Source organism: Triticum aestivum, chromosome 7A (genome assembly GCF_018294505.1).
Source record: "Triticum aestivum cultivar Chinese Spring chromosome 7A, IWGSC CS RefSeq v2.1, whole genome shotgun sequence".
Classification (NCBI taxonomy): Eukaryota; Viridiplantae; Streptophyta; class Magnoliopsida; order Poales; family Poaceae; genus Triticum; species Triticum aestivum.
The window spans coordinates 659,389,786-659,414,803 of NC_057812.1; positions in this window are offsets into that span (position 1 = coordinate 659,389,786).

Genomic DNA, 25,018 nt, shown 5'->3' on the forward strand with positions numbered 1-25,018 from the left:
ATAACACATAGTAGGTGACTATAGACTTGCAAGATAGGATCAAGAACTCACATATATTCATGAAAACATAATAGGTTCAGATCTGAAATAATGGCACTCGGGCCCTAGTGACAAGCATTAAGCATAGCAAAGTCATAGCAACATCAATCTCAGAACATAATGGATACTAGGGATCAAACCCTAACAAAACTAACTCTATTACATGATAAATCTCATCCAACCCACCACCGTCCAGCAAGCCTACGATGGAATTACTCATGCACGGCGGTGAGCATCATGAAATTGGTGATGGAGGATGGTTGATGATGACGACGGCGACAAATCCCCCTCTCCGGAGCCCCGAACGGACTCCAGATCAGCCCTCCCGAGAGGTTTTAGGGCTTGGCAGTGGCTCCGTATCGTAAAACGTGATGATTTCTTCTCTCTGGTTTTTTCTCATCGAAACTCAATATATGGAGGTAGAGTTGGAGTCGGAAACGCAACAGGGGGCCCACGAGGTAGGGGGCGCGCCCCCACCCTTGTGAGAAGGGTGTGGGCCCTCGGTCTTCATCTTTGGTGAGGATTTTTTATTGTTTTTTCTAAGATGTTCCGTGGAGTTTCAGGTCATTCTGAGAATATTTGTTTTCTGCACATAAAACAACACCATGGTAATTCTGCTGAAAACAGCGTCAGTCCGGGTTAGTTCCATTCAAATCATACAAGTTAGAGTCCAAAACAAGGGCAAAAGTCTTTGGAAAAGTAGATACGATGGAGATGTATCAACTCCCCCAAGCTTAAACCCTTGCTTGTCCTCAAGCAATTCAGTTGACAAACTGAAAGAAAGAAAGAAAGAAAAACTTCTACAAACTCTGTTTGCTCTTATTGTTGTAACTATGTCAAGCCAGCATTCAAGTTTTCAACATAGATCATAACTAACCACACTTGCAATAATTCTCAGGTCTCATCATTACTCATATCAATAGCATAATCAACTAGCAAGTCATAATAATACATCTCGGATGACAACACTCTCTCAAAACAATCATAATATGATATAACAAGATGGTATCTCGCTAGCCCTTTTTGAGACCGCAAAACATAAATGTAGAGCACCTTTAAAGATCAAGGACTGACTAGACATTGTAATTCATGGTAAAAGAGATCCAATCATAGTCATACCCAATATAAATTAACAGTGATGAATGCAAATGACGGCTGTGCTCTCCAGCTAGTGCTTTTTAATAAGAAGGTGATGACTCAACATAAAAGTAAATGGATAGGCCCTTCGCAGAGGGAAGCAGTGATTTGTAGAGGTGCCAGAGCTCAGTTTTGCAATAGAGATAAATTGTATTTTGAGCGGTATACTTTCATTGTCAACGTAACAACTAAGGGATGGCGATATCTTCCATGCTAAACACATTATAGGCGGTTCCCAACATAATGGTAAAGTTTATACTCCCCCTCCACGAACAGGCATCAATCCATGGCTTGCTCGAAACAACGATTGCCTCCAACATACATCAGGTCCCAGGGGGAGTTTTGTTTGCAATTAATTTTGATTTAGTTTGCATAAAGCATGAGACTGGGAATCCAGGTGACCAGCCATTTTCTCGTGAGTGAGGAGCGGAGTCCACTCCTCTTGAGAATAACCCGCCTAACACGGAATATAAGGACAGCCTTTGTTGATACATGAGCTATTGGAGCATACAGAATAGAATGTTTATTTGAAGGTTTAGAGTTTGGCACATACAAATTTACTTGGAACGGCAGGTAGATACCGCATATAGGAAGGTATAATGGACTCATCTGGAATAACTTTGGGGTTTAAGGGATTGGATGCACAAGCAGTATTCCCGCTTAGTACAAGTGAAGGCTAGCAAAAGACTAGGAAGCGACCAACTAGAGAGCGACAACAGCCATGTACATGCATTAAAATTAATAAACATTGGATGCAAGCATGAGTAGGATATAATCCACCATGAACATAAATATCGTGAAGGCTATGTTGATTTTGTTTCAACTAATGCGTGAACATGTGCCAAGTCAAGCCACTTAAATCATTCAAAGGAGGATACCACCCCATCATACCACATCATAATCATCTCAATAGCATGTTGGCATACAAGGTAAATCATTATAACTCATAGCTAATCAAGCATGGCACAAGCAACTCTGATCTCTAATTGTCATTGCAAAAAATTTTATTCATAATAAGCTGAATCAAGAACGAGGGACTCATCATATTTACAAAAACAAAAGAGGTCGAGTTCATACCAGCTTTTCTCATCTCAGTCAGTCCATCATATATCATAATTGCCTTTCACTTGCACGACCAAATGGTGTGAATAATAATAAGAGTGCACGTGCATTGGACTAAGCTGGAATTTGCGAGCATTCAATAAACAGGAGAGGACAAGGCAATATGGGCTCTTGGTTAAATCAACAATAATGCATATAAGAGCCACTTCAACAATTTAATTACGGTCTTCTCCTACCGACCCCCAAATAAAAGAAAAGAAATAAAACTATTTACGCAGGAAAGCTCCCAACAAGCAAAAGAAGAACGGGAAATATTTTTGGGTTTTCTTTTTAATTATTACTACTACAGCAGAAAAATAAACTACTACTATTTTTTTTAGTTTTTCTTAAGGTTTAACAAACACACAAGAAGAAAGCAGGGAAAAGAAGATAAACTAGCATGGATATTACAGTGAAAAAGTATGAGCACTGACATCTAGCAATGAGTGTGTGTGAACATAAATGTAATGTCGGTGAGAAATACGTACTCCCCCAAGCTTAGGCTTTTGGCCTAAGTTGGTCTATGGCCACGGCTGGCCTGGCGGATATCCATAATAATAGTTGTTGGGCTCGTACTGTGATGAGGAAGGATAGTTGGGATCATACTGATGTGCAGCGGTTATCGCCTGTTGAGCTGCAGCATGGAGTCGGGCTGCCTCCGCTCTCCTCTCGTACTCTTCTGCCTCCTCTCTGGTAATAACATATCTTCCTTTTGTCTGTGAATCAAAGAAGGCAGGAGCAGGGAGAGTAATACGGAAAACACGTCGTTTATCAAAAATTAAGCGATATAAGAGAGGTGATTCAGGCCTCTCGACAAACTGGTGCGAAACCATAGACTTATAATCTAAATATGCAGGAGGAAACTCCATATCACCCTCACGAATGTTTATTTCAAGAAAATGAGCTAAGCGGGTTGCATAAATTCCTCCAAAGAAATCTCCATTATGTCTATTATGATGCAACCTACGAGCTATAATGGCTCCCATATGATAAGATTGGTCTCCTAACACAACACTCCTAAGAATGCTGAGATCCGGGACACACATGTGACATGCTTTATCCTTAGCATTTATGCATCTATCGATGAAAAGAGGAAAATAATGTATAGCAGGAAAGTGAATGCTCCCTATGGTAGCCTGCGTTATATCTCTGGATTCCCCCACAGTTATACTAGCAAGAAAGTTTCTAAATTCTGATTTAGGTGGATCCCTAATACTGCCCCATGATGGAAGTTCACAAGCAGAAGTGGAATCCTCTAGGTCCATGGTATAAGATTTGTCATAAAGATCAAACATGACTAAAGGAGAATTACGCGAAGATGAATACTCAAACCTCCTCACAAATGAACTTGTGAGATCATGATACTGGGGGCATTTGTTAGCCTCAAAATCCTCAAGACCGGCATTGCGCAAATATGATTTGAATTCTTCTTTAATTCCCGCACGGTCCATAAAATTTTCTGACGGCCATTCCCAAGGCCGTACTAGAGCATCTCTTGGTGGATCCTCATCAGCATCGCGCATAGAAATCCTAGGTCCTTGCTTCTTAGAGGAACCACCTTGGAACATCTTCCTAAACATATTGTTTTTCTCTGAAAAAATCCAAAAATTTTAGTAACTTCAAAATAAAAGTGAACCAAACTCAATAAAACTGATAGCAACTACTCCTACAAGTGCCTAGAGCCTATATCAAGCATTAGAACTACTTGGAACCATATAAATTTGACATGCAAGCTCAAGAACATGGTCACCTATGTAGCACAAATTTGCAAAGAATTAAGCACTAGAACAAAAACTAATTGGACCAATGGAGGAGTCACATACCAAGGAACAATCTCCCCAAGCAGTTTTGCGAGAGGTGCTTTGAACAAGGAGATCGAAAATCGCAGCAAAAGTGGCTGGAACTCGTGCTTGAGTTGGTTTTTCGGGTTTGTGTGAGATAGAGGAAGAAGACGGGTGCTGGGATAAGTGGAGGAGGGCCACCGTGGGCCCATGAGGCAGGGGGCGCGCCCTATAGGGGGGCGCCCACCACCCTCGTGGCCAGGTGGCAGCTCCTCCCGCGGTAATTTTTGCACAGTAAATCCTCAAATATTCCCGAAAAAATCATATTAAATTGGCATGGCATTCTGAGGACTTTTATTTTCGGGATATTTTTATATTGCACGGATAGGTCAGGAAACAGACAGAAAATACTATTTTTACTTTATTTAATATAAATAACAGAAAATATAGAGAGGGTACAGAAGGTTGTGCTTCTAGTTTCATCCATCTCATGCTCATCGAAAAGAATCCACTAACAAGGTTGATCAAGTCTTATTAACAAACTCATTCCGATAATCATGAAACCGGAGAAATTTCGAATAACACTAAGTTACCTCAACGGGGATATGCACATCCCCAATAATAAGAATATCATATTTCTTATTGACAGTAGGAAGAGGAAATTCAAAACCTCCAAATATAATCGATGGAATTTTTCCAATAGAGTTGATACTATGAACTTGAGGTTGATTCCTCGGAAAGTGTACCGTATGCTCATTACCATTAACATGAAAAGTGACATTGCCTTTGTTGCAATCAATAATAGCCCCTGCAGTATTAAGAAAAGGTCTTCCAAGAATAATAGACATACTATCATCCTCAGGAATATCAAGAATAACAAAGTCCGTTAAAATAGTAACGTTTGCAACCACAACAGGCACATCCTCACAGATACCGACAAGTATAGCAGTTGATTTATCAGCCATTTGCAAAGATATTTCAGTAGGTGTCAACTTATTTAAGTCAAGTCTACGATATAAAAAGAGAGGCATGACACTAACACCGGCTCCAAGATCACATAAAGCAGTTTTAATATAATTTCTTTTAATGGAGCAAGGTATAGTAGGTACTCCGGGGTCTCCAAGTTTCTTTGGTATTCCACCCTTAAAAGTATAATGAGCAAGCATGGTGGAAATCTTAGCTCCCGGTATCTTTCTTTTATTAGTAATGATATCCTTCATATATTTAGCATAAGGATTTGTTTTGAGCACATCAGTTAATCTCATACGCAAAAAGATAGGCCTAATCATTTCAGCAAAACGCTCAAAATCCTCATCATCCTTTTTCTTGGATGGTTTCAGAGGAAAAGGCATGGGTTTCTGAACCCAAGGTTCCCTTTCTTTACCATGTTTCCTAGCAACAAAGTCTCTTTTATCATAACATTGATTCTTTGATTGTGGGTTATCAAGATCAACATCAGGTTCAATTTCTACATCATTATCATTACTAGGTTGATCATCATCATGAACATCATCATTAATATTTTTATTAGGTTCATGTTCATTACCAGATTGTGTTTCAGCATTAGACATAGATATATCATTTGGATTATCAGGTGGTTCAGCAATAGGTTCACTAGAAGTTTGCACAGTTCTATCATTTTTCTTCTTCTTCTTTTTAGAAGAACTAGGAACATCAATATTATTTCTTTGAGAATCTTGCTTGATTCTCTTAGGGTGGCCTTCAGGGTACAAAGGTTCCTGAGTCATTCTACCAGTTCTAGTAGCCACTCTAACAGTATAATCATTTTTCTTATTATTCATTTCGTTAAGCACTTCTTTTTGATCCTTAAGTACTTGTTCTACTTGAGTAGTAACCATAGAAGCATGTTTGCTAACAAGTTTAATTTCACCTTTAATATCAGCCATATAATCACCCAAGCGTCTAATCATATAAGCATTTTCTTTTAATTGTCTGCCAAAATAAGCATTGAAGTCATCTTGCTTATACATAAAGTTATCAAACTCATCCAAGCATTGACTAGCAATTTTAGTAGGAGGGACTTCAGCTTTATCATATCTATAGAGAGAATTTACCTTTACTACCTGTGTCGGGATATCGGGATCAGGAGGTTCTTCAGTAAATAAATAATTGAGATCATAGGTTTCTTCAACAAGCGGTATACTAAGACCATATATTTCTTCAATAGGAGGTAAATTCTTAACATATTCAGCTTTAATACCTTTTTCTTTCATATATTTCTTCGCCTCTTGCATATCTTCGGGACTGAGAAATAGAACACCTCTCTTCTTCGGAGTTGGTTTAGGAATAGGCTCAGTAATTGGAGCAGGAGATGGCTCAGGAGGTGCCCAATTATTTTCATTTGTCAACATATTATTCAATAGAATTTCAGCTTCATCCGGTGTTCTTTCCCTGAAAAGAGAACCAGCACAACTATCCAGGTAATCTCTGGAAGCATCGGTTAGTCCATTATAAAAGATATCAAGTATTTCAGGTTTCTTAAGAGGATGATTAGGCAAAGCATTAAGTAACTTGAGAAGCCTCCCCCAAGCTTGTGGGAGACTCTCTTCTTTAATTTGCACAAAGTTGTATATTTCCCTCAAAGTAGCTTGTTTCTTATGAGCAGGGAAATATTTAGCAGAGAAGTAATAAATCATATCCTGGGGACTACGCACACAACCAGGTTCAAGAGAATTAAACCATATCTTAGCATCACCCTTTAATGAGAACGAAAATATTTTGAGTAAATGAAGGTAACGCGATCTCTCATCATTAGTAAACAGGGCAGCTATATCATTTAACTTAGTAAGATGTGCCACAACAGTTTCAGATTCATAGCCATAAAACGGATCAGACTCAACCAAAGTAATTATATCAGGATCAACAGAGAATTCATAATCTTTATCAGGAACACATATAGGTGAAGTAGCAAAACAGGGTCGGGTCTCAATTTATCTCTAAGTGATTCTTTGTTCCATTTAATTAATAATCTCTTAAGCTCATATCTATCTTTGCAAGAAAAAATAGCGGCAGAAGATTCCCTATCAAAAAGATAACCTTCAGGAATAACAGGCATATTTTCATCATCACTATCATCATCGTATTCAGATTCAATAATTTCTTTTTCTCTAGCCCTAGCAATTTGTTCATCAAGAAATTCACTAAGGGGCACAGCAGTATCAGGCATAGAAGCAGTTTCATCATAAGTATCATGCATAGCAGAAGTGGCATCATCAATAACATGCGACATATCAGAAGGAATAGCAGAAGCAGATGTAGGTGTCGCAAACTTACTCATAACAGAAGGTGAATCAAGTGCAGAGCTAGATGGCAGTTCCTTACCTCCCCTCGTAGTTGAGGGATAGATCTTGGTTTTTGGATCTCTCAAATTCTTCATAGTGTCCAGCAGATATAAATCCCAAGTGACTCAAAGAATAGAGCTATGCTCCCAGGCAACGGCGCCAGAAATTTGTCTTGATAACCCATAAGTATATGGGATCACAACAGCTTTCGAGGGTAGAGTATTCAACCCAAATTTATTGATTCGACACAAGGGGAGCCAAATAATATTCTCAAGTATTAGCAGCTGAGCTGTCAATTCAACCACACCTAGAAACTTAGTATCTGCAGCAAAGTGTTTAGTAGAACAGTAATATGATAGTGGTGGTAGCGACAGCAAAAGTAAAGACAGCAAAAGTAATGTTTTTGGTATTTGTAGTTATTGTAACAGTAGCAGCGGAAAAGTAAATAAGCATAAACCAGTATATGGAAAACTCATAGGCACCGGATCAGTGATGGATAATTATGTCGGATGCGGTTCATCATGTAACAGTCATAACATAGGGTGACACAGAACTAGCTCCAATTCATCAATGTAATGTAGGCATGTATTCCGTATATAGTCATACGTGCTTATGGAAAAGAACTTGCATGACATCTTTTGTCCTACCCTCCCGTGGCAGCGGGGTCCTATTGGAAACTAAGGGATATTAAGGCCTCCTTTCAATAGAGAACCGGAACAAAGCATTAGCACATAGTGAATACATGAACTCCTCAAACTATGGTCATCACCGGGAGTGGTCCCAATTATTGTCACATCGGGGTTACCGGATCATAACACATAGTAGGTGACTATAGACTTGCAAGATAGGATCAAGAACTCACATATATTCATGAAAACATAATAGGTTCAGATCTGAAATAATGGCACTCGGGCCCTAGTGACAAGCATTAAGCATAGAAAAGTCATAGCAACATCAATCTCAGAACATAATGGATACTAGGGATCAAACCCTAACAAAACTAACTCGATTACATGATAAATCTCATCCAACCCATCACCGTCCAGCAAGGCTACGATGGAATTACTCATGCACGGCGGTGAGCATCATGAAATTGGTGATGGAGGATGGTTGATGATGACGACGGCGATGAATCCCCCTCTCCGGAGCCCCGAACGAACTCCAGATCAGCCCTCCCGAGAGGTTTTAGGGCTTGGCGGCGGCTCTGTATCGTAAAACACAATGATTTCTTCTCTCTGATTTTTTTCTCATCGAAACTCAATATATGGAGGTAGAGTTGGAGTCGGAAACGCAACAAGGGGCCCACGAGGTAGGGGGGCGCTCCCCCCACCCTCGTGAGAAGGGTGTGGGCCCCCCGGACTACATCTTTGGCGAGGATTTTTTATTGTTTTTTCTAAGATGTTCCGTGGAGTTTCAGGTCATTCTGAGAATATATTTTTTCTGCACATAAAACAACACCATGGTAATTCTGCTGAAAACAGCGTCAGTCCGGGTTAGTTCCATTCAAATCATACAAGTTAGAGTCCAAAATAAGGGCAAAAGTGTTTGGAAAAGTAGATACGACAGAGACGTATCAGCCAGCCACCTGTGTGCAAAGCACGTCGGTAGAACCAGTCTTGCGTAAGCGTACGCGTAATGTCGGTCCGGGCCGCTTCATCCAACAATACCGCTGAACCAAAGTATGACATGCTGGTAAGCAGTATGACTCGTATCGCCCACAACTCACTTGTGTTCTACTTGTGCATATAACATCTACACATAAACCTGGCTCGGATGCCACTGTTGGGGAACGTAGTAATTTCAAAAAAATTCCTACGCACACGCAAGATCATGGTGATGCATAGCAACGAGAGGGAATAGTATCATCCACGTACCCTCGTAGACCGTAAGCGGAAGCGTTATGAGAACGTGGTTGATGTAGTCGTACGTCTTCACGATCCGACCGATCCAAGTACTGAATGTACGGCACCTCCGAGTTCAACACACGTTCAGCTCGATGACGTCCCATGAACTCCGATCTAGCAGAGCTTCACAGGAGAGTTCCATTAGCATGACGGTGTGATGACGGAGATGATGTAGCTACCGATGCAGGGCTTCGCCTAAGCACCACTACGATATGATCGAGGTGGATTATGGTGGAGGGGGGCACCGCACACGGCTTGGAACAATCAACTTGTGTGTCCTAGGGTGCCCCCCTGCCCCCGTATATAAAGGAGCAAGGGGGACGCCGGTCGGCCCTTGCAGGGCACGCTAGGAGGAGGAATCCTCCTCCTAGTAGGCGTAGGACTCCCCTTTCCTACTCCTACTAGGAGAGGGAAAGGAAGGGGGAGAGGGAGAAGGAAAGGGGGACGCCCCCCCCCCCCCTTCCCTAGTCTAATTCGAACAAGAGGGGGAGGGGTGCGCGGCCTTCCCTAGCCGGCCCTCTCTCTCTCTCCACTAAGGCCCATGTGGCCCATTACTTCTCCTGGGGGGGTTCCGGTAACCGTACCCTCCGGCACTCTAGTTTTCTCTGAAATCACCCGGAACACTTCCGGTATCCGAATATAGTCGTCCAATATATCATTCTTTACGTATCGACCATTTTGAGACTCCTTGTCATGTCCGTGATCACATGCGGGACTCCGAACTACCTTCGGTACATCAAATCACATAAACTCATAATATCGATCATCACTGAACGTTAAGTGTGCGGACCCTGCGGGTTCAAGAACTACGTAGACATGACCGAGACACGTCTCCGGTCAATAATCAATAGCGGAACCTGGATGCTCATATTGGCTCCTACATATTCTACGAAGATCTTTATCGGTCAAACCGCATAACACCATACGTTGTTCCCTTTGTCATCGGTATGTTACTTGCCCGAGATTTGATCGTTGGTATCTCAATACCTAGCTCAATCTCGTTACCGGCAAGTCTCTTTACTCGTTCCGTAATGCATCATCCCGCAACTAACTCATTAGTTGCATTGCTTGCAAGGCTTATAGTGATGTGCATTACCGAGAGGGCCCAGAGATACCTCTCCGACAATCAGAGTGACAAATCCTAATCTCGATCTATGCCAACTCAACAAGTACCATTGGAGACACCTTTAGAGCACTTTTATAATCACCCAATTACGTTGTGACGTTTGGTAGCACACAAAGTGTTCCTCCGGTAATCGGGAGTTGCATAATCTCATAGTCATAGGAACATGTATAAGTCATGAAGAAAGCAATAGTAGTAAACTAAAATGATCAAGTGCTAAGCTAACGGAATGGGTCATGTCAATCACATCATTCTTCCTAATGATGTGATCCCGTTTATCAAATGACAACTCATGTCTATGGTTAGGAAACATAACCATCTTTGATCAACGAGCTAGTCAAGTAGAGGCATACTAGTGACACTCTTTTTGTCTATGTATCCACACATGTATTATGTTTCCGGTTAATAAAATTCTAGCATGAATAATAAATATTTATCATGAAATAAGGAAATAACTAATAACTTTATTATTACCTCTAGGGCATATTTCCTTCATCTAGTAGATGTAGTCAACGGTTGGATTGGATGGACACCATGTTGTAGTATGCTTCAGTTGGACACCATCAAACTCTACCCCCCCCCCCCGGGTATCGCCATTTCAGTTTTGAAAAGAAAACAAAAGAAAATTATAAAAACTTCAAAAAATAAAATCCTTCCAGATGTAGTTATGTTACTATGTCTACTAGTTAGGAAAATTAAAAAGCATAAATTTCGACATGTTTTGCAAAAAGGTGTTATGAAACAGTAGGGGGTTTTATCATTTTTGACACTAGTTGTGTCCCACTACTCAGTTTTGCCATTAGAAGTTACAACTACTCAAAAATGCCATCGATCCGTGAGATGTTTGCTCAAAAATGCCATCGTTCCATTAGATGTTTCCTCAAAATGCCATTAGACATTGTTATTTTCACATCAAACTCATTGACCATGTTATATGACAAAAATAAGCCTAGACCCACATGTCAGTTCTCTCTATCTCACAATGATAAGTGTGGCCCACTTGTTAGGAGTAACCAAGCGAATAATTTTATAGAAAAATAAGAACGTCGTTGGGATCAAGTGGGCCCCACACTTTATTGTAGTAAGATAGAAGGAGAGCTGGCATGCTAGTTCATAGGTATTTATGTCATTATAACATGGCAAAAGAGATTTGAGATCACAATAATGGTGCCCAGTGGCATTTTTGAACATGTGTCTAACAAAGCGATGGCATTTTTGATCAGTTGAAATTCCTAGTGGCAAAACTGAGTAGTGGGACACAACCGATGGCATAAATGATAAAAACCCAAAAACTAAAACAGCTATAACTTTTGCATACGATGTCGAAAAAATCGTATAATATATCAAAATATTCAACACGGAAATCTGGTTCTGATTTCGACCACCATAGGCCGTTTTGCAAAATTTTTGAATCCTCAAATTCTGAAAGGAAAAAAGTTATCCTCAAATTTAAGTATTTTTGAATTTTTGGTCAAACTGTGGTCAAACTATTTATTCAAGAAATATTAGTGTTACTAAATAATTATTGTTTTTTAGAATAATAGTTTCAAACTCAAATGGTGCTTCATGCTCAAGTTCAACTCCTAAGGGTTAATATGATTGACGGCTTACTATTGTCAGGAAACATCAAGTGTAGACTTGGAAACCAGGGAGAATAGAACTTGGAAGTTAAGCATGCTTAGGCTGGGGTAGTGAGAGGATGGGTGACCAGTCGGGAAGTTAGACGATTTGGAATGAGTGGTCCATACTTGAGTAGTGAAGAGGGGTGTTACCAACCAGGACTAAAGGTGGAGCTCCAGACAGTGACCACGTGGAGCTCCTTTAGTCCCGACTCATAAGCCAATCGGGACTAAAGGTTTTGGGCTTTAGTCCTGATCATTTTGTCCCGGTTCCAGAACCGAGACTAGAGGCCCTCTGTAACCGGGACTAAAGGCTCGTTTTCTACTAGTGGGCGATGCCGGTACCGTTTGATGCACTCGGTCATCATCTCCTTCTTGGAGACGTTATTGAGGAGCTTCCCTACACTGCGCAGGTTCCCTTCGACTCTCGGTTTTTAGTTTGTGTTTCATGGTGGAGTCTTGTTCAACATGGTTTTGCCTGTACTTGTCGTCGGGTTTATTGCATAATCGTCCCTTAATCAATCATGTCCTTGTGTCGTTTTCCGGCTTGGTTTTGTGCATAAACTGAGTCAATTCTTGTTTTCCCTTTTTCTATCTTAGTGAAATCAGCACAGCTCCTGCCTTGCACGTCAAAAAAACAGAGGTTAGGGTTCATGGTTGAGGGAGTCCTGGATTAGGGGGTATCCGGACAGCCGGATTATGACCTTTGGTCGGACTGTTGGACTATGAAGATACATGATTGAAGACTTCGTCCCGTGTCCGGATGGGACTCTACTTGGCGTGGAAGGCAACCTAGGCAATACGGATATGTATATATCCTCCTTAGTAACCGATCTTGTGTAACCCTAGCCCCCTCCGGTGTCTATATAAACCGTAGGGTTTTAGTCCGTAGGACAACATACAATCATACCATAGGCTAGCTTCTAGGGTTTAGCCTCTCCGATCTCGTGGTAGATCAACTCTTGTACTACTCATATTATCAAGAATAATCAAGCAGGACGTAGGGTTTTACCTCCATCAAGAGGGCCCGAACCTGGGTAAAACATCGTGTCCCCTGCCTCCTGTTACCATCCGCCTTAGACGCATAGTTCGGGACCCCCTACCCGAGATCCGCCGGTTTTGACACCGACATTGGTGCTTTCATTGAGAGTTCCACTATGTCGTCGCCGTAAGAAAGGATGCCTCGTCTCGTTGTTAAAAACAACATTACCGCCGGAAGAGCCCTGGCTGTCGGCCAAACTCTCTGGCTTGGCAGTTTCATCATGACCGCTAGTTCGGTCGCTGCACCGATGATGACTTCTCGGACCATCAAAAACAGCCTCCACGCCGGCTCGGAATTCGCTGAGCAGATGAATCCAATAGTGCTCTCTTCCCTAAACGAGCTCTTGGATTGTATCGCCGCCTTGGGAGTCGCTACAGACTATGATCAGATTGGGCTTAAACCTGATCAAAGGGAGATTAATTCTCCACCGGTCACCCATCATATTGCGGTAGTGGAGGAACAATGCGGCGATTTAGCCTCTACCTTGAGGACTAACTATGTCCGGATTCCTGAGCTCTCTGAGCCGGATACCCGTGTACGGAAGAACATCACCCAAGCCCTGAACCTAGAGTCAGGCAGCGAGCCAGACTCATTGGGCAACACTCCGGAATCCGAACTTTCAAGATCGGAAACTCCTCGGCCCCTGGGTCTTAGATCGGGTAGGGGTTCGGACTCAAATCCACCCACCCACCCAGACATAAACGACCTTTCCCATATTAGGAAAGAGCCCCATGAAACAGTACATCATTATTGGGCTAGATTCCTCCTTGTGATGAACAAGGTTAAGGACTATCGCGAGGAAGACGCGGTCCCATTCTTCTGTAATAATTGCACGGACAAGGGAATCTTTAACACCTTAAGTCGCCATGACATATCACGCTTCGCTGACTTGCATCCATAGTACGAAAGTACTGTGCGATGGAAAGCGCCTGGAAAACCGAAACGAAATTTTGGGATAATCCGGCTTGGAATATACACCCAGTCTAAAGTAAAAGGGTGCACTATCATAAGACACCCGAACTAGTTACAAAGAACCAAAAACCCTCTACAAGGCATGGAACCATATTGGAGGGATGGCTTAACGGACCCTGCAAAATTCATAGTACAGCGGATACCATACCAACACACAACCTTAGAGCATGTTGGATACTCCGGCAGGTGGCCAAAAGTGGTGAGGATCTTCTCATCCCAAATGCCACAGGGCACCATCCCGTGGATAACAATACGATATTAACAGTCTTTGAAACCTTCGCATCAAATAATAGTCGCAAGCGAACACTCAGCAGCCTCGCCGAAATCTGCCACGTAGCAGCAATGAATCCATGTAGTGACACGGCTATTACCTTCAATGCCAGTGACGAACCCAAATTCCGAACAGCCCGAGCACCAGCTACATTGGTCCTCAGTCCAATTGTGGACGGCTTTCGACTCACCAAAGTACTCATGGACGGTGGTAGTGGATTAAACCTCATTTATGAGGAAACTCTTCAAAACATGGAAATAGACTGGAACCGCATTGAGCAAAGCAGCACAACCTTTAGAGGAATCATCCCCAGTTGGGAAGCACGATGTGCTGGGAAAATCACACTAGATGTGGTATTTGGCACGCCGGAGAACTATAGGTCCAAAGAAATTACATTCCAAGTGGCCCCGTTCAGTAGTGGATACCACGCCCTTTTAGGACGGGAGGCGTTCACGATCTTCCAAGCCATACCCCATTATGGGTACATGAAGCTCAAAATGCCCGGGCCCAACGGAATCATCACTCTCGCTAGTGATCCGGACACAGCACTCCGCGCCGAAAACAAAACAGCCGCATTGGCCCTCGAGGCATTATCCGAAGCCCTTTCGGCCGAGGAATTAACTGCGCTACGCTCCACAGTGGACAGGGACGACGTGATACTTGACAAGAGATCCAAGTCCACCTCTTTTAAACCAGCGGATGAAATAGTCAAATTCCAAGTCCACCCAACGGACCCTACAAAAACAGCCTCCATCGGGGCACAGTTAAACCCCGCCGTGGACGCCGCACTACGAGAGTTCCTGCGCGAGAATTGGGACATATTCGCCTGGCACCCCTCAGACATGCCAGGAATCCCACGCAGGCTAGCCGAGCACAGCCTCAATATCCTAAAGGGATTCAAGCCGGTCAAGCAGGCTCTTCGGCGTTTCTCTGAACCTAAGAGACAAGCTATGGGAGAGGAACTAGCCAAGTTATTGGAGGCCGGATTCATTAGAGAAATAAAACACCCGGACTGGCTAGCAAACCTGGTGATGGTACCAAAGAAGGACAAATCCTGGCGCCTATGTGTCGATTTCAAGGACCTCAACAAGGCTTGCCCAAAGGATCCCTTCCCCCTCCCCCGCATTGATCAAATTATCGATGCTACCGCAGGACACGAGTCATTGTGTTTCCTCGACGCATACTCCGGCTACCACCAAATCAAGATGGCGGAGTCCGACCAAGCCGCAACGGCATTTATCACACCATACGGCCCCTTCTGTTTCAACACAATGCCTTTTGGGCTCAAAAACGCCGGCGCAACATATCAGCGCATGATTCAGACATGTCTGGAGAAACAGATCGGCAAAACAGTAGAGGCATACGTAGATGATGTGGTCGTCAAAACCAAACACGTCGACTCTCTAATAGACGACTTGAGGCTCACATTCGACAACCTCCGAACATACGACATCAAGCTCAATCCGGAAAAATGCGTTTTCGGCGTACCAGCCGGAAAGCTCCTGGGCTTCATTGTCTCCAGTAGAGGAATTGAAGCTAATCCGGCCAAAATCCGAGCTTTGTCACAGTTGGCTACCCCAACAGACCTCAAACAAATCCAGAAATTAACTGGATGTGTGGCGGCTCTAAGCCGCTTTATCTCCCGCTTAGGAGAAAAGGCATTACCCCTTTATCGCCTCCTTCGGCGCACCGAACACTTCGAGTGGACGGACGCTGCCACAGCCGGATTGGAAGAAATAAAAGCCATACTGGCAACCAACCCAATCCTGGCCGCGCCAAACATTGGCGAACCAATGTTGTTATACATTGCGGCAACTCATCAGGTTGTAAGCGCAGTGCTCGTCGTCGAACGAGAAGCGGACGGACATAAATTCCCTCTTCAAAAGCCGGTATATTATGTATCCACCGTCCTCACTCCATGCAAATCACGGTACCCACATTATCAAAAGATAGCCTATGCGGTATTCATGGCATCCCGGAAGCTGCGACACTACTTTCAAGAGTGTTTGATTACAGTAGCCTCGGAAGTGCCACTTAATGATATTATAAACAACCGCGACGCCACGGGCCGGATTGCCAAATGGGCCATTGAGCTCCTCCCGTTCGACATAACATACAAACCTCGGCGAGCCATTAAATCGCAAGTATTGGCCGACTTTGTCGCCGAATGGACGGAAGCCGAACTCCCTAAAGAGTACGGCGCATACTCCAATTGGATCATGCACTTTGACGGCTCCAAAATGCTGGCTGGTCTGGGGGCTGGCATCGTCCTGACGTCCCCAACCGGAGATACAGTGCAATACGTACTGCAGATACTATATACAGACTCCAACAACGCAGCCGAATACGAAGCCCTGTTACATGGTCTTCGGATGGCAGTTTCCATGGGCATTCAATGCCTGGAGGTGCGTGGGGATTCGAACCTTGCAATATCCCAAATAAATGGAGACTTCGATGCCAAGGATCCGAAGATGGCGGCATATCGAAATGTCGTCCTAAAGATGTCAGCTCGGTTCAAGGGGCTCGAATTTCACCATGTGGCCCGGGAAAACAATCAGGTGGTAGATATCCTCGCCCGCATCGGTGCAAAACGCGATGCGGTCCCCCCCCCCCCCAACATCTTTTTGGAGAGGTTGTTTAAACCATCCGTCGTATGGGAAGGGGACACCGGTAACAATAGTCCGGACCCGGCGACAATGCCCGACACCGAACACTCTAACATAATCGGAGGCTCTCCCAACGAAATAACACCTTCAGCCCACGTCATAATGGCCATTATTGCCCCGTAGACAGAACCATTCTTGGCCTACCTAACTAGGCAGGAACTTCCCGAGGACCAAAATGAGGCACGCTGCATAGTGCGGCAATCTAAAGCCTACAGGGTCCACGAGGGAGAGCTGTATAAAAAAAGCACTACCGAAGTCCTTCAAAGGTGCATCTCCGAAGAGGAAGGGCGGAAGCTTTTGGTAGAAATTCATGCCGGACTCGGCGGCCACCACGCCGCAGCCCGGGCCCTTGTAAGCAAGGCCTTCCGTACAGGGTTTTATTGGCCGACGGCCCGGGCAAACGCACATGACTTGGTCCAACGCTGCGCCGGTTGCCAGCTTTTTGCAAACCAAAGCCACATGCCACCCACCGCCCTCCGAACAATCCCCATTACCTGGCCCTTCGCGGTCTGGGGGCTTGACATGGTTGGACCCCTTAAAGGGGGAACCCATAAGAAAAAATATTTACTGGCCATGGTGGATAAATTCACCAAATGGATAGAAGCCAAACCTATTAAAACAGCCGAATCCGGACCGGTGATAGACTTCATATCCGGGGTTGTACACCGTTATGGCGTCCCCCATAGCATCATCACTGACAATGGCACGAACTTCACGGCCAACGAGGTAAAACTCTGGTGCAGCAACATGGGCATCAAGCTCGATTATGCTTCCGTCTATCACCCACAAACCAACGGCCAAGTTGAGCGAGCGAATGGTCTTATCATGAGCGGCATTAAACCCAGATTAGTGCGGTCCTTAAAGGAGTCTAACACGCACTAGGTAGAGGAGCTCGACTCCGTACTCTGGGGGCTGCGGACCACGCCGAATCGTACCACCGGATATACATCCTTCTTTATGGTGAACGGCGCAGAGGCAATTCTGCCCTACGACATAATTCATGACTCACCTCGAGTGCGCATGTACGAAGAAAGAGAAGCCGAGCTTGATTGGCAGGACAGTTTGGACACCCTGGAGGAGGAGCACGATGTGGCAAAAGCCTGTTCCGCATTCTATCAGCAACAGGCTCGCAGATACCAAAGAAGAGAAGTACGTGCCAAAACTTATAACGTTGGCGAGTTAGTTCTACGCCTGCCGAAGAAGAAAAAGTCCAAGCTCGAGCCCAAATTGGGAAGGTCCCTTCATTATTGACCAAGTTCTGACCGGTGGAGCGTACCGTCTGTGGGACGCATCGAATAATCAACTTGAGCCGAACCCATGGAACGCAGCCAGGCTCCGAAGATTTTATGCCTAGCATCGGACTCTATGTTCATCTCCTTCCTCTGTCCAGTTTTTGCATATACATTATCTGTCTTTTTTCTCTTTCTTTCCTTTTTTTATTCTTTCTCAAGGCCTTCAAGGGCCAACTTGTGCCTCGCTTGCACACTATAGATGCGCTAACCGCGCTTATTATACATGGGGGCTTCTTACACAGAAGCTTAATTATCTATCTGGGCTTCATGCCCCGCACATGTGTTATTCTTCCGCATGTACCTTTTCTTCGCCATTATATGCATCGATATGACTTAAGTTTTGGCCATGCTGGGTTGCCTGGCTCTTGTATTTATGCCCTACGTTCCCGTTAATTCGGCTAGGGCATAAGGGGAGCACCTCTGCGATTGTTACTGCCGGGTCAGTCGGATGTGTACCTCAGACTGGGTGAAGCCGAAAGCTAGCGTTCTTAAGGGAATATTTGGTCGGCGAACAAAAGATGATTTTTTATTTATTTTCCATATATGCCCCTAGATGTTTTTCATGCGTCTCCGCTCGCAGTCCGGACATGCACTTTAGGGCATGCGTACCCAGGGAAAGGAACCCCTAACGGAACTATTCTCCCTGGAAGATGTTTCTTACTACCCATGTAATATAACATAACTAGTTGGGCACTTATCTGTTCAAGCACTAATGACCCCTACGCCTGGTTTCCACGCATACCCCGGTTCTTATATAACTGAGCGGGTATTCGGACACACTCCGGACTATCGGGTCCCGAGGTTGAAGCGAAAAGGTCCGCCATGACAAATGATCTACAATCCGGCTAGAAAGCATTATACATGTCACTTTAATTACATAGTCATGTAGACTGACTAAATTCCTCTTCTATACCATCCAATAGGCGGTCTAGCCTACAATTCTGTTGGGAATACTTTGCGGCTAATTCTACTTGCCCATAGACTAAGCTAACGGGGATCTCTTTCCCATCAGGCCCCACAGGTCCGACCTTGGCCATGTGGTTCGGGTCAGCTAGGGTATACCGCGTCTTCACCATGGCCTAGGCTTCCCTGGAACTTTGACGGTAGGCCGATATCTTCCATAATCGGAAGCGCCGCCATGCTCCCTTGAGCTTCTCCGCAAGCTCTCCAATGCCTTCTAGCAGGGAGACTGATGGCCACAAGGCCTGTGCAATACCTTGCATCACCTGCCGAACTTGTTCATGCAGTTGTGAGAGCTCGGATAGAAGATCACCCGCAGACCCGGGCATCTCCTCCGCGGGACGACCCGTCAGCATACCTGCAGACATAACTCTGTTAGCCGGCTTCTCCGCCGTCCCCTTTTTAAGGGTTCGTTCAAGCACTTACTGAAAATGCCGCATCGAAGCCGCTTATTCTCCTTCACGGAGTCTGCAAGCTGGGCTCGAATATCTTTTAGTTCCATGCTCAGCTTGGTATTGGCGTCTTGGAGATTGTTTTTCTCCCGCCTGACCTCAGTCAGCACGCGTTCGCCAGCCTTTAGCTGTCGTATGGCATGCTGGTCCTCCGGATTCTCTCCGGATTCATCTGCAATATCTACTGTTAGATCTGTAGCCACGCAGCACACTATATGGTACCTATCATTCTTTGAAACAAATGTTAGCAGCTGGGGACTTTTTAGGTTCCTTCAATGCGGCAACGGCGGCCCGAAGTTGGGTCTTGCATTCCTCCAGCTCCTGTGACAGTCGAGTATTCTTCTCTGTAAGAACATGCACAATAGATGATCCTTAAATCAGTTCTGCTAACTGTTTCAAGTCTCAGGGGCTACTGATACATATAATCGTCAGATTTGCTTACCCGTACATCCCTTACATACTCGTCCGTGGCTCTGGCTAGACCATTTTGAGCAGCACGGAGGTACGCGTCTCCAGAATTGAAGGCGTCAAATGCCTCTGGGGAGAAGCAAGCGTCACGAAGTACGGCCCGGCGACGCCTATGATTCATGGTGCTCTCCACTTTTGAATTTGTAGCGGATAGTCTATCAGCATCCTCTGTAGGAGGAGTATCCGGCATCCGCCCCATGTCGGCTTCCACCTCTATGCCCGGCCATGGAGCCCGACTGGTGGAAGCATGATCGGCAGCCTCACCGGACATATTCCGGCGAGCATTTTTTCTGATTAAGAAACATGGACGTCATTACATTTTGAGAAAGGCGACAACCACGGAGCGGGGTTTTTGTCATACCTATGCGTCGGCGTCTCCGTCCTGACCGCCTTCCTTTTTGGCCAGCCCGGCCTCGGTGCCTCTTGTTGGCGAGTTGCTGCGGGTTCGCCACGGCGTCCCGAAGGCCTTCCCTGTAAAACACCATATGTATATGGTAGGTGAAGTGTCTAAAAGGGGATCCTAGTTTTTGGAGTTGGGATTTTTGGTTTTTCTTACGTGCGACGCAGGAAGCAGTCCGGGATAGTCGGCCGTAATGGCCACCATGGCGTCATCACGGCTTAATTGATAGAACTGTCGGTCTATCAGCTCCACGAATATGTCTGGATCTTCTTCGAGTCCGGGACCGAGGGCCCGGTCAGGGTCCTCTGGTTGTGGAGATGGGCTGCTGACCTCCCTTATGGCTTTTCGCAGTTTCTGCCGCAAGATGGCAAGGTGAGTACCTACGATAGAGAATGCGGGAAGAATGGGAGTGAGGAGATATAACTCACCCAGCTTGGAGGGTTGTACATGGAGAATCCATCCCGTGGCTTGATGCGGATGAACTCCTCTTCCTCTCCCTTGAACAACTCGGACAGAATTTTTGCTAAAGCAGCAGCGTTGTCTGGACCCTTACGCCCGCAACGGGTGGCCTCATCTTCCCCGTTAAAACACCACAGGGGATGCCCTCGATATTGAAGTGGCTGCACTCCCCGCATTATGCATATTGACATAACCTCGATTACTGTCAACCCTGATTGAGCCAGCGCTTTAATCCGGTTCATCAGGTAAAGGACTTCTCCGTTGACTTCTTCCTGGGGGCTCCGTGGGCGCCAACTTCGGCGTTTCTTCAGAGGAGCATTGTTGAACTCAGGAAGACCCCGCCGAAGAGGGTCTGAAAGGGGGACGTCCTTCATATAAAACCATTCTGAAGGCCAGTCTGGAGTACCAGATAGGTATCCGGTTTCGGTGATGCGCCATATTTCGGCTCCGCCCACTTGATAAAGTGACCCCTTCTGAGTGCGGGGGACGAGGCAAAATAACCTTTTCCACAGCTCGAAATGAGCCTCGCAGCCCAAGAATAACTCGCAGAGGGCAACATACCCGGCGATGTGTAATATGGAAGCAGGAGTGAAATTATGCAGTTGGAGGCCGTAAAACTCCAAGAGCCTGCGGAGGAATGGATGAATTGGAAATCCGAGTCCCCTTAATAAGTAAGGAACAAGGCATACCCGCTCCCCCGTAGAGGGACTGGGGAAGCTCTCCGCTTGCTCCCCGCCATTGTAGGTGGCGAGCCCGGCTCGGACGGGAACCATATACGCTGGAGGGAGAAATCCCTTGGTCTGCAATTCGACTAATCGACTGTGTGGGATAGAATACCTCTCCCAATCACCGGGCTTAGGGCTACGGGGGCGGGAGGAGGAGCTGCTGAGGTTGGCCATGCTGGAGTGGATCTTTCCGAAGCGCGCTCCGATGGATTCTCGCTGGGGGAGGATGGTGTGGATTGGATCTAAGAATCCCCATCCCTTTAATAGACAATTTATTTATCTGGCTAGGAGGGCGAATGTAAAAATGCCCTGGCGCCTCGTATTCATTTGACGCGTGGAAGATAGCCCTTATTGGGCACAGAAGTTAAGAGGTCCTACATTTATGGGGCCGGACACTGCTTAATAAACGTTCAAAATTTGGAGAAGAACCCGCCTTGCAATGCCGAGGACAATAGTGAGCGCCGGACTCATCGTCATTGAAGCCTGGTTCGGGGGCTACTGAGGGAGTCCTGAATTAGGGGGTATGCAGACAGCCGGATTATGACCTTTGGTCGGACTGTTGGACTATGAAGATACAAGATTGAAGACTTCGTCCCATGTTCGGATGGGACTCTACTTGGCGTGGAAGGCAAGCTAGGCAATACGGATATGTATATCTCCTCCTTTGTAACCGACCTTGTGTAACCCTAGCCCCCTCCGGTGTCTATATAAACCGGAGGGTTTTAGTTCGTAGGACAACATACAATCATACCATAGGCTAGCTTCTAGGGTTTAGCCTCTCCGATCTCGTGGTAAATCAACTCTTGTACTACTCATATTATCAAGAATAATCAAGCAGGACATAGGGTTTTACCTCCATCAAGAGGGCCCGAATCTGGGTAAAACATCGTATCCCCTGCCTCCTGTTACCATCCGCCTTAGACGCACAGTTCGGGACCCCCTATCCGAGATCCGCCGGTTTTGACACCGACAATGGTCCTTATAGATTATTCTTGTATTTCCGGAAAGCTATGCTTGCCTTGAAGATTAAATATGGCTGGGGTTAATCTAGGACAATGGATTACCCCCCCCCCCCCCCCCTTGGTTCCAAACATAAGATGTTCTAACTTTTTTCTAATCTGACTTTTATCTGAATCTGATGTATAGAGACACGTTCTAGTATGTTTATTCGCTCATTTCAGTCCATATGTAGTTCATATTAAAATATGCAAAACATCTTTTGTTTGTGAATGGGGGGATTAGCTACCAAGGACAACATGTTGAAAGGAAGTGTCTTGGGAATTTTTCCACCTTTTTCCTGTTGTGATAGAAATCACTGGGCATCTACAAACTGCGGCACATGGAAATGTTTCAAGTGTAAACTACTTCCTCTGTCTTATAATATAAAAGTGTATTTTACACTAGTCTAGTTCAATACATGATCAACCTACACCGTCGATCCAGTCCATTTGATCAACATCTGGGAGAACTCCTAAACCTTAATTTGGCATGTGCTCCTCATGCCGGCCCAAGCACACGCATGTAAGGCATGATCTAGCTACCTAGCCTTCTACTGATTCAATTCGGCCAGGCTAGCTTCACTACACACTACACGCACGGTCCTTTTCCCGATTAAGCTCACGCTTCAGTCCTTGCCAGAACTAAGCCGGCGGGCCCGACGTGACAGCGACGCAGGTGCGCGCGGCCTTTACCCGATCGAGCATAGATCGCGCCGCAAAACAAAGGGAAACACCATACGGCGGCCGTGCGTACGTTTGTCGCACGTGCTTAAAAACACACATTCATCCTTACGCTCGCTCACGCGCACGTGTGCCGAACTGCATGCCGAACCGAGAAAGTTTCAGCCTTAAAACCCATCGATCGATCCTCTGCTTTCTTGCTTCTATGCTCTGTCTCTCTCTCCAAGATCGAAACGAATAATTAAGAAGAGAGTTTGCCCTGCCGTGCCGGAGCCGGAGAAGGCAGCGATGGGCAACGACGGCGAGGCAGACGTTGCTGCATCGACCAAGGAGCAGGGGAGGGCGATCATACGCACGGCGAAGAGGGCGCTGGAAGACGGGCATGCGAAGGGAGGGCAGAGCGTCGTGAGGTCGCTGCAGCGGTTCCTGGAGAAGAGGAGGAAGGCTACCACTACGGTCGCCGCGGCTCAAGAATCCTCCTCGTCGTCGTCGTCGTCTCCGGCCATCAGCTTTTAGCTAGCTGTATGTATCTGTAGTTCCCCTCGCCTCCCGATAGCTTAGCTGTTAGCGTCATGCCATTCGATCACCGGCTTGGCCATTAATTTGCTTGTACGGTACTACTCAAGGAAGAAGGAACACTGGCCTCTTTTTTCTCCATGTAGCTAAGTTAGTGCATGGGCATTTTCAGATCACCAAAAGCATCACTTGGTCATTGGACGGCTCGCGCTTTTTAGAGAACAACTAGGATTAGGGTTTTTTTTTAGATGCTCAGACTCCCGAACCCTATGTGCCGCTCACTGCGTGACGAAGAGTTTGTCGTTCCGGTTATGGGAACCTTCTGGAAGGTTCCATTCCGGTTTAACTGGTTTTGATAACCTTCTAGAAGGTTCCTAAACCGGGTGTTTTACTCGTTTTTTGCCATTTTCATTTTTTCCCTTTATTATTTTATCCCGTTTTTGTATTTTTGTTTCCTCTTCATATTTAGTTTTCTATTTCCAAAACTGTTCAGGAACTTCAAATATTTTTACCTAATCTAGGAAAATCAGAAATTTTCAAAACGTTTCTTTATTCCCGTTTCAAGAATTGTTTCAAAACTTCAAAAAATATTCATACTTCTTGTTCCAGTTTTTACAAATTTTATATAAATTCAAAAAATGTGTGTGTTTCCTAAAAATGTTTGGCAATTTCAAACAATGCGTGTTTTCCAAAAATATTTCTAGTTTTCAAATTTGTTCAAAAAGTCAAAAAATTGTTCGTGCTTTCCAAAAATGTATGGAAATTTCCAAAAATATTTTTTTAAAATATAATTTCAAAAAATAAACACATTCTTAAGATTTGTTCACAAATTACAAAAAAATGTTTAAATTTTCGCAAAAATTGAAATTTTGAAGAAAAAATGTGTTCTTAAATTTTTTTCATAATAATAACAATAATACAAAAAAACGAATCGCTACAGTGATCAGGCCGCAATAGTGAACCAGGACACTACTGTAGATTTGGCGTCATAGTGCAAAACCCTCGCTATTGTGCCTGCTAATGGGCCGTCTGTGTGTTGCTCCTTCATTCGTCAGGAGACAAGGAAGAGGAGCAGTGAAGGTCAACGTATATGACCGCACACGGACCACA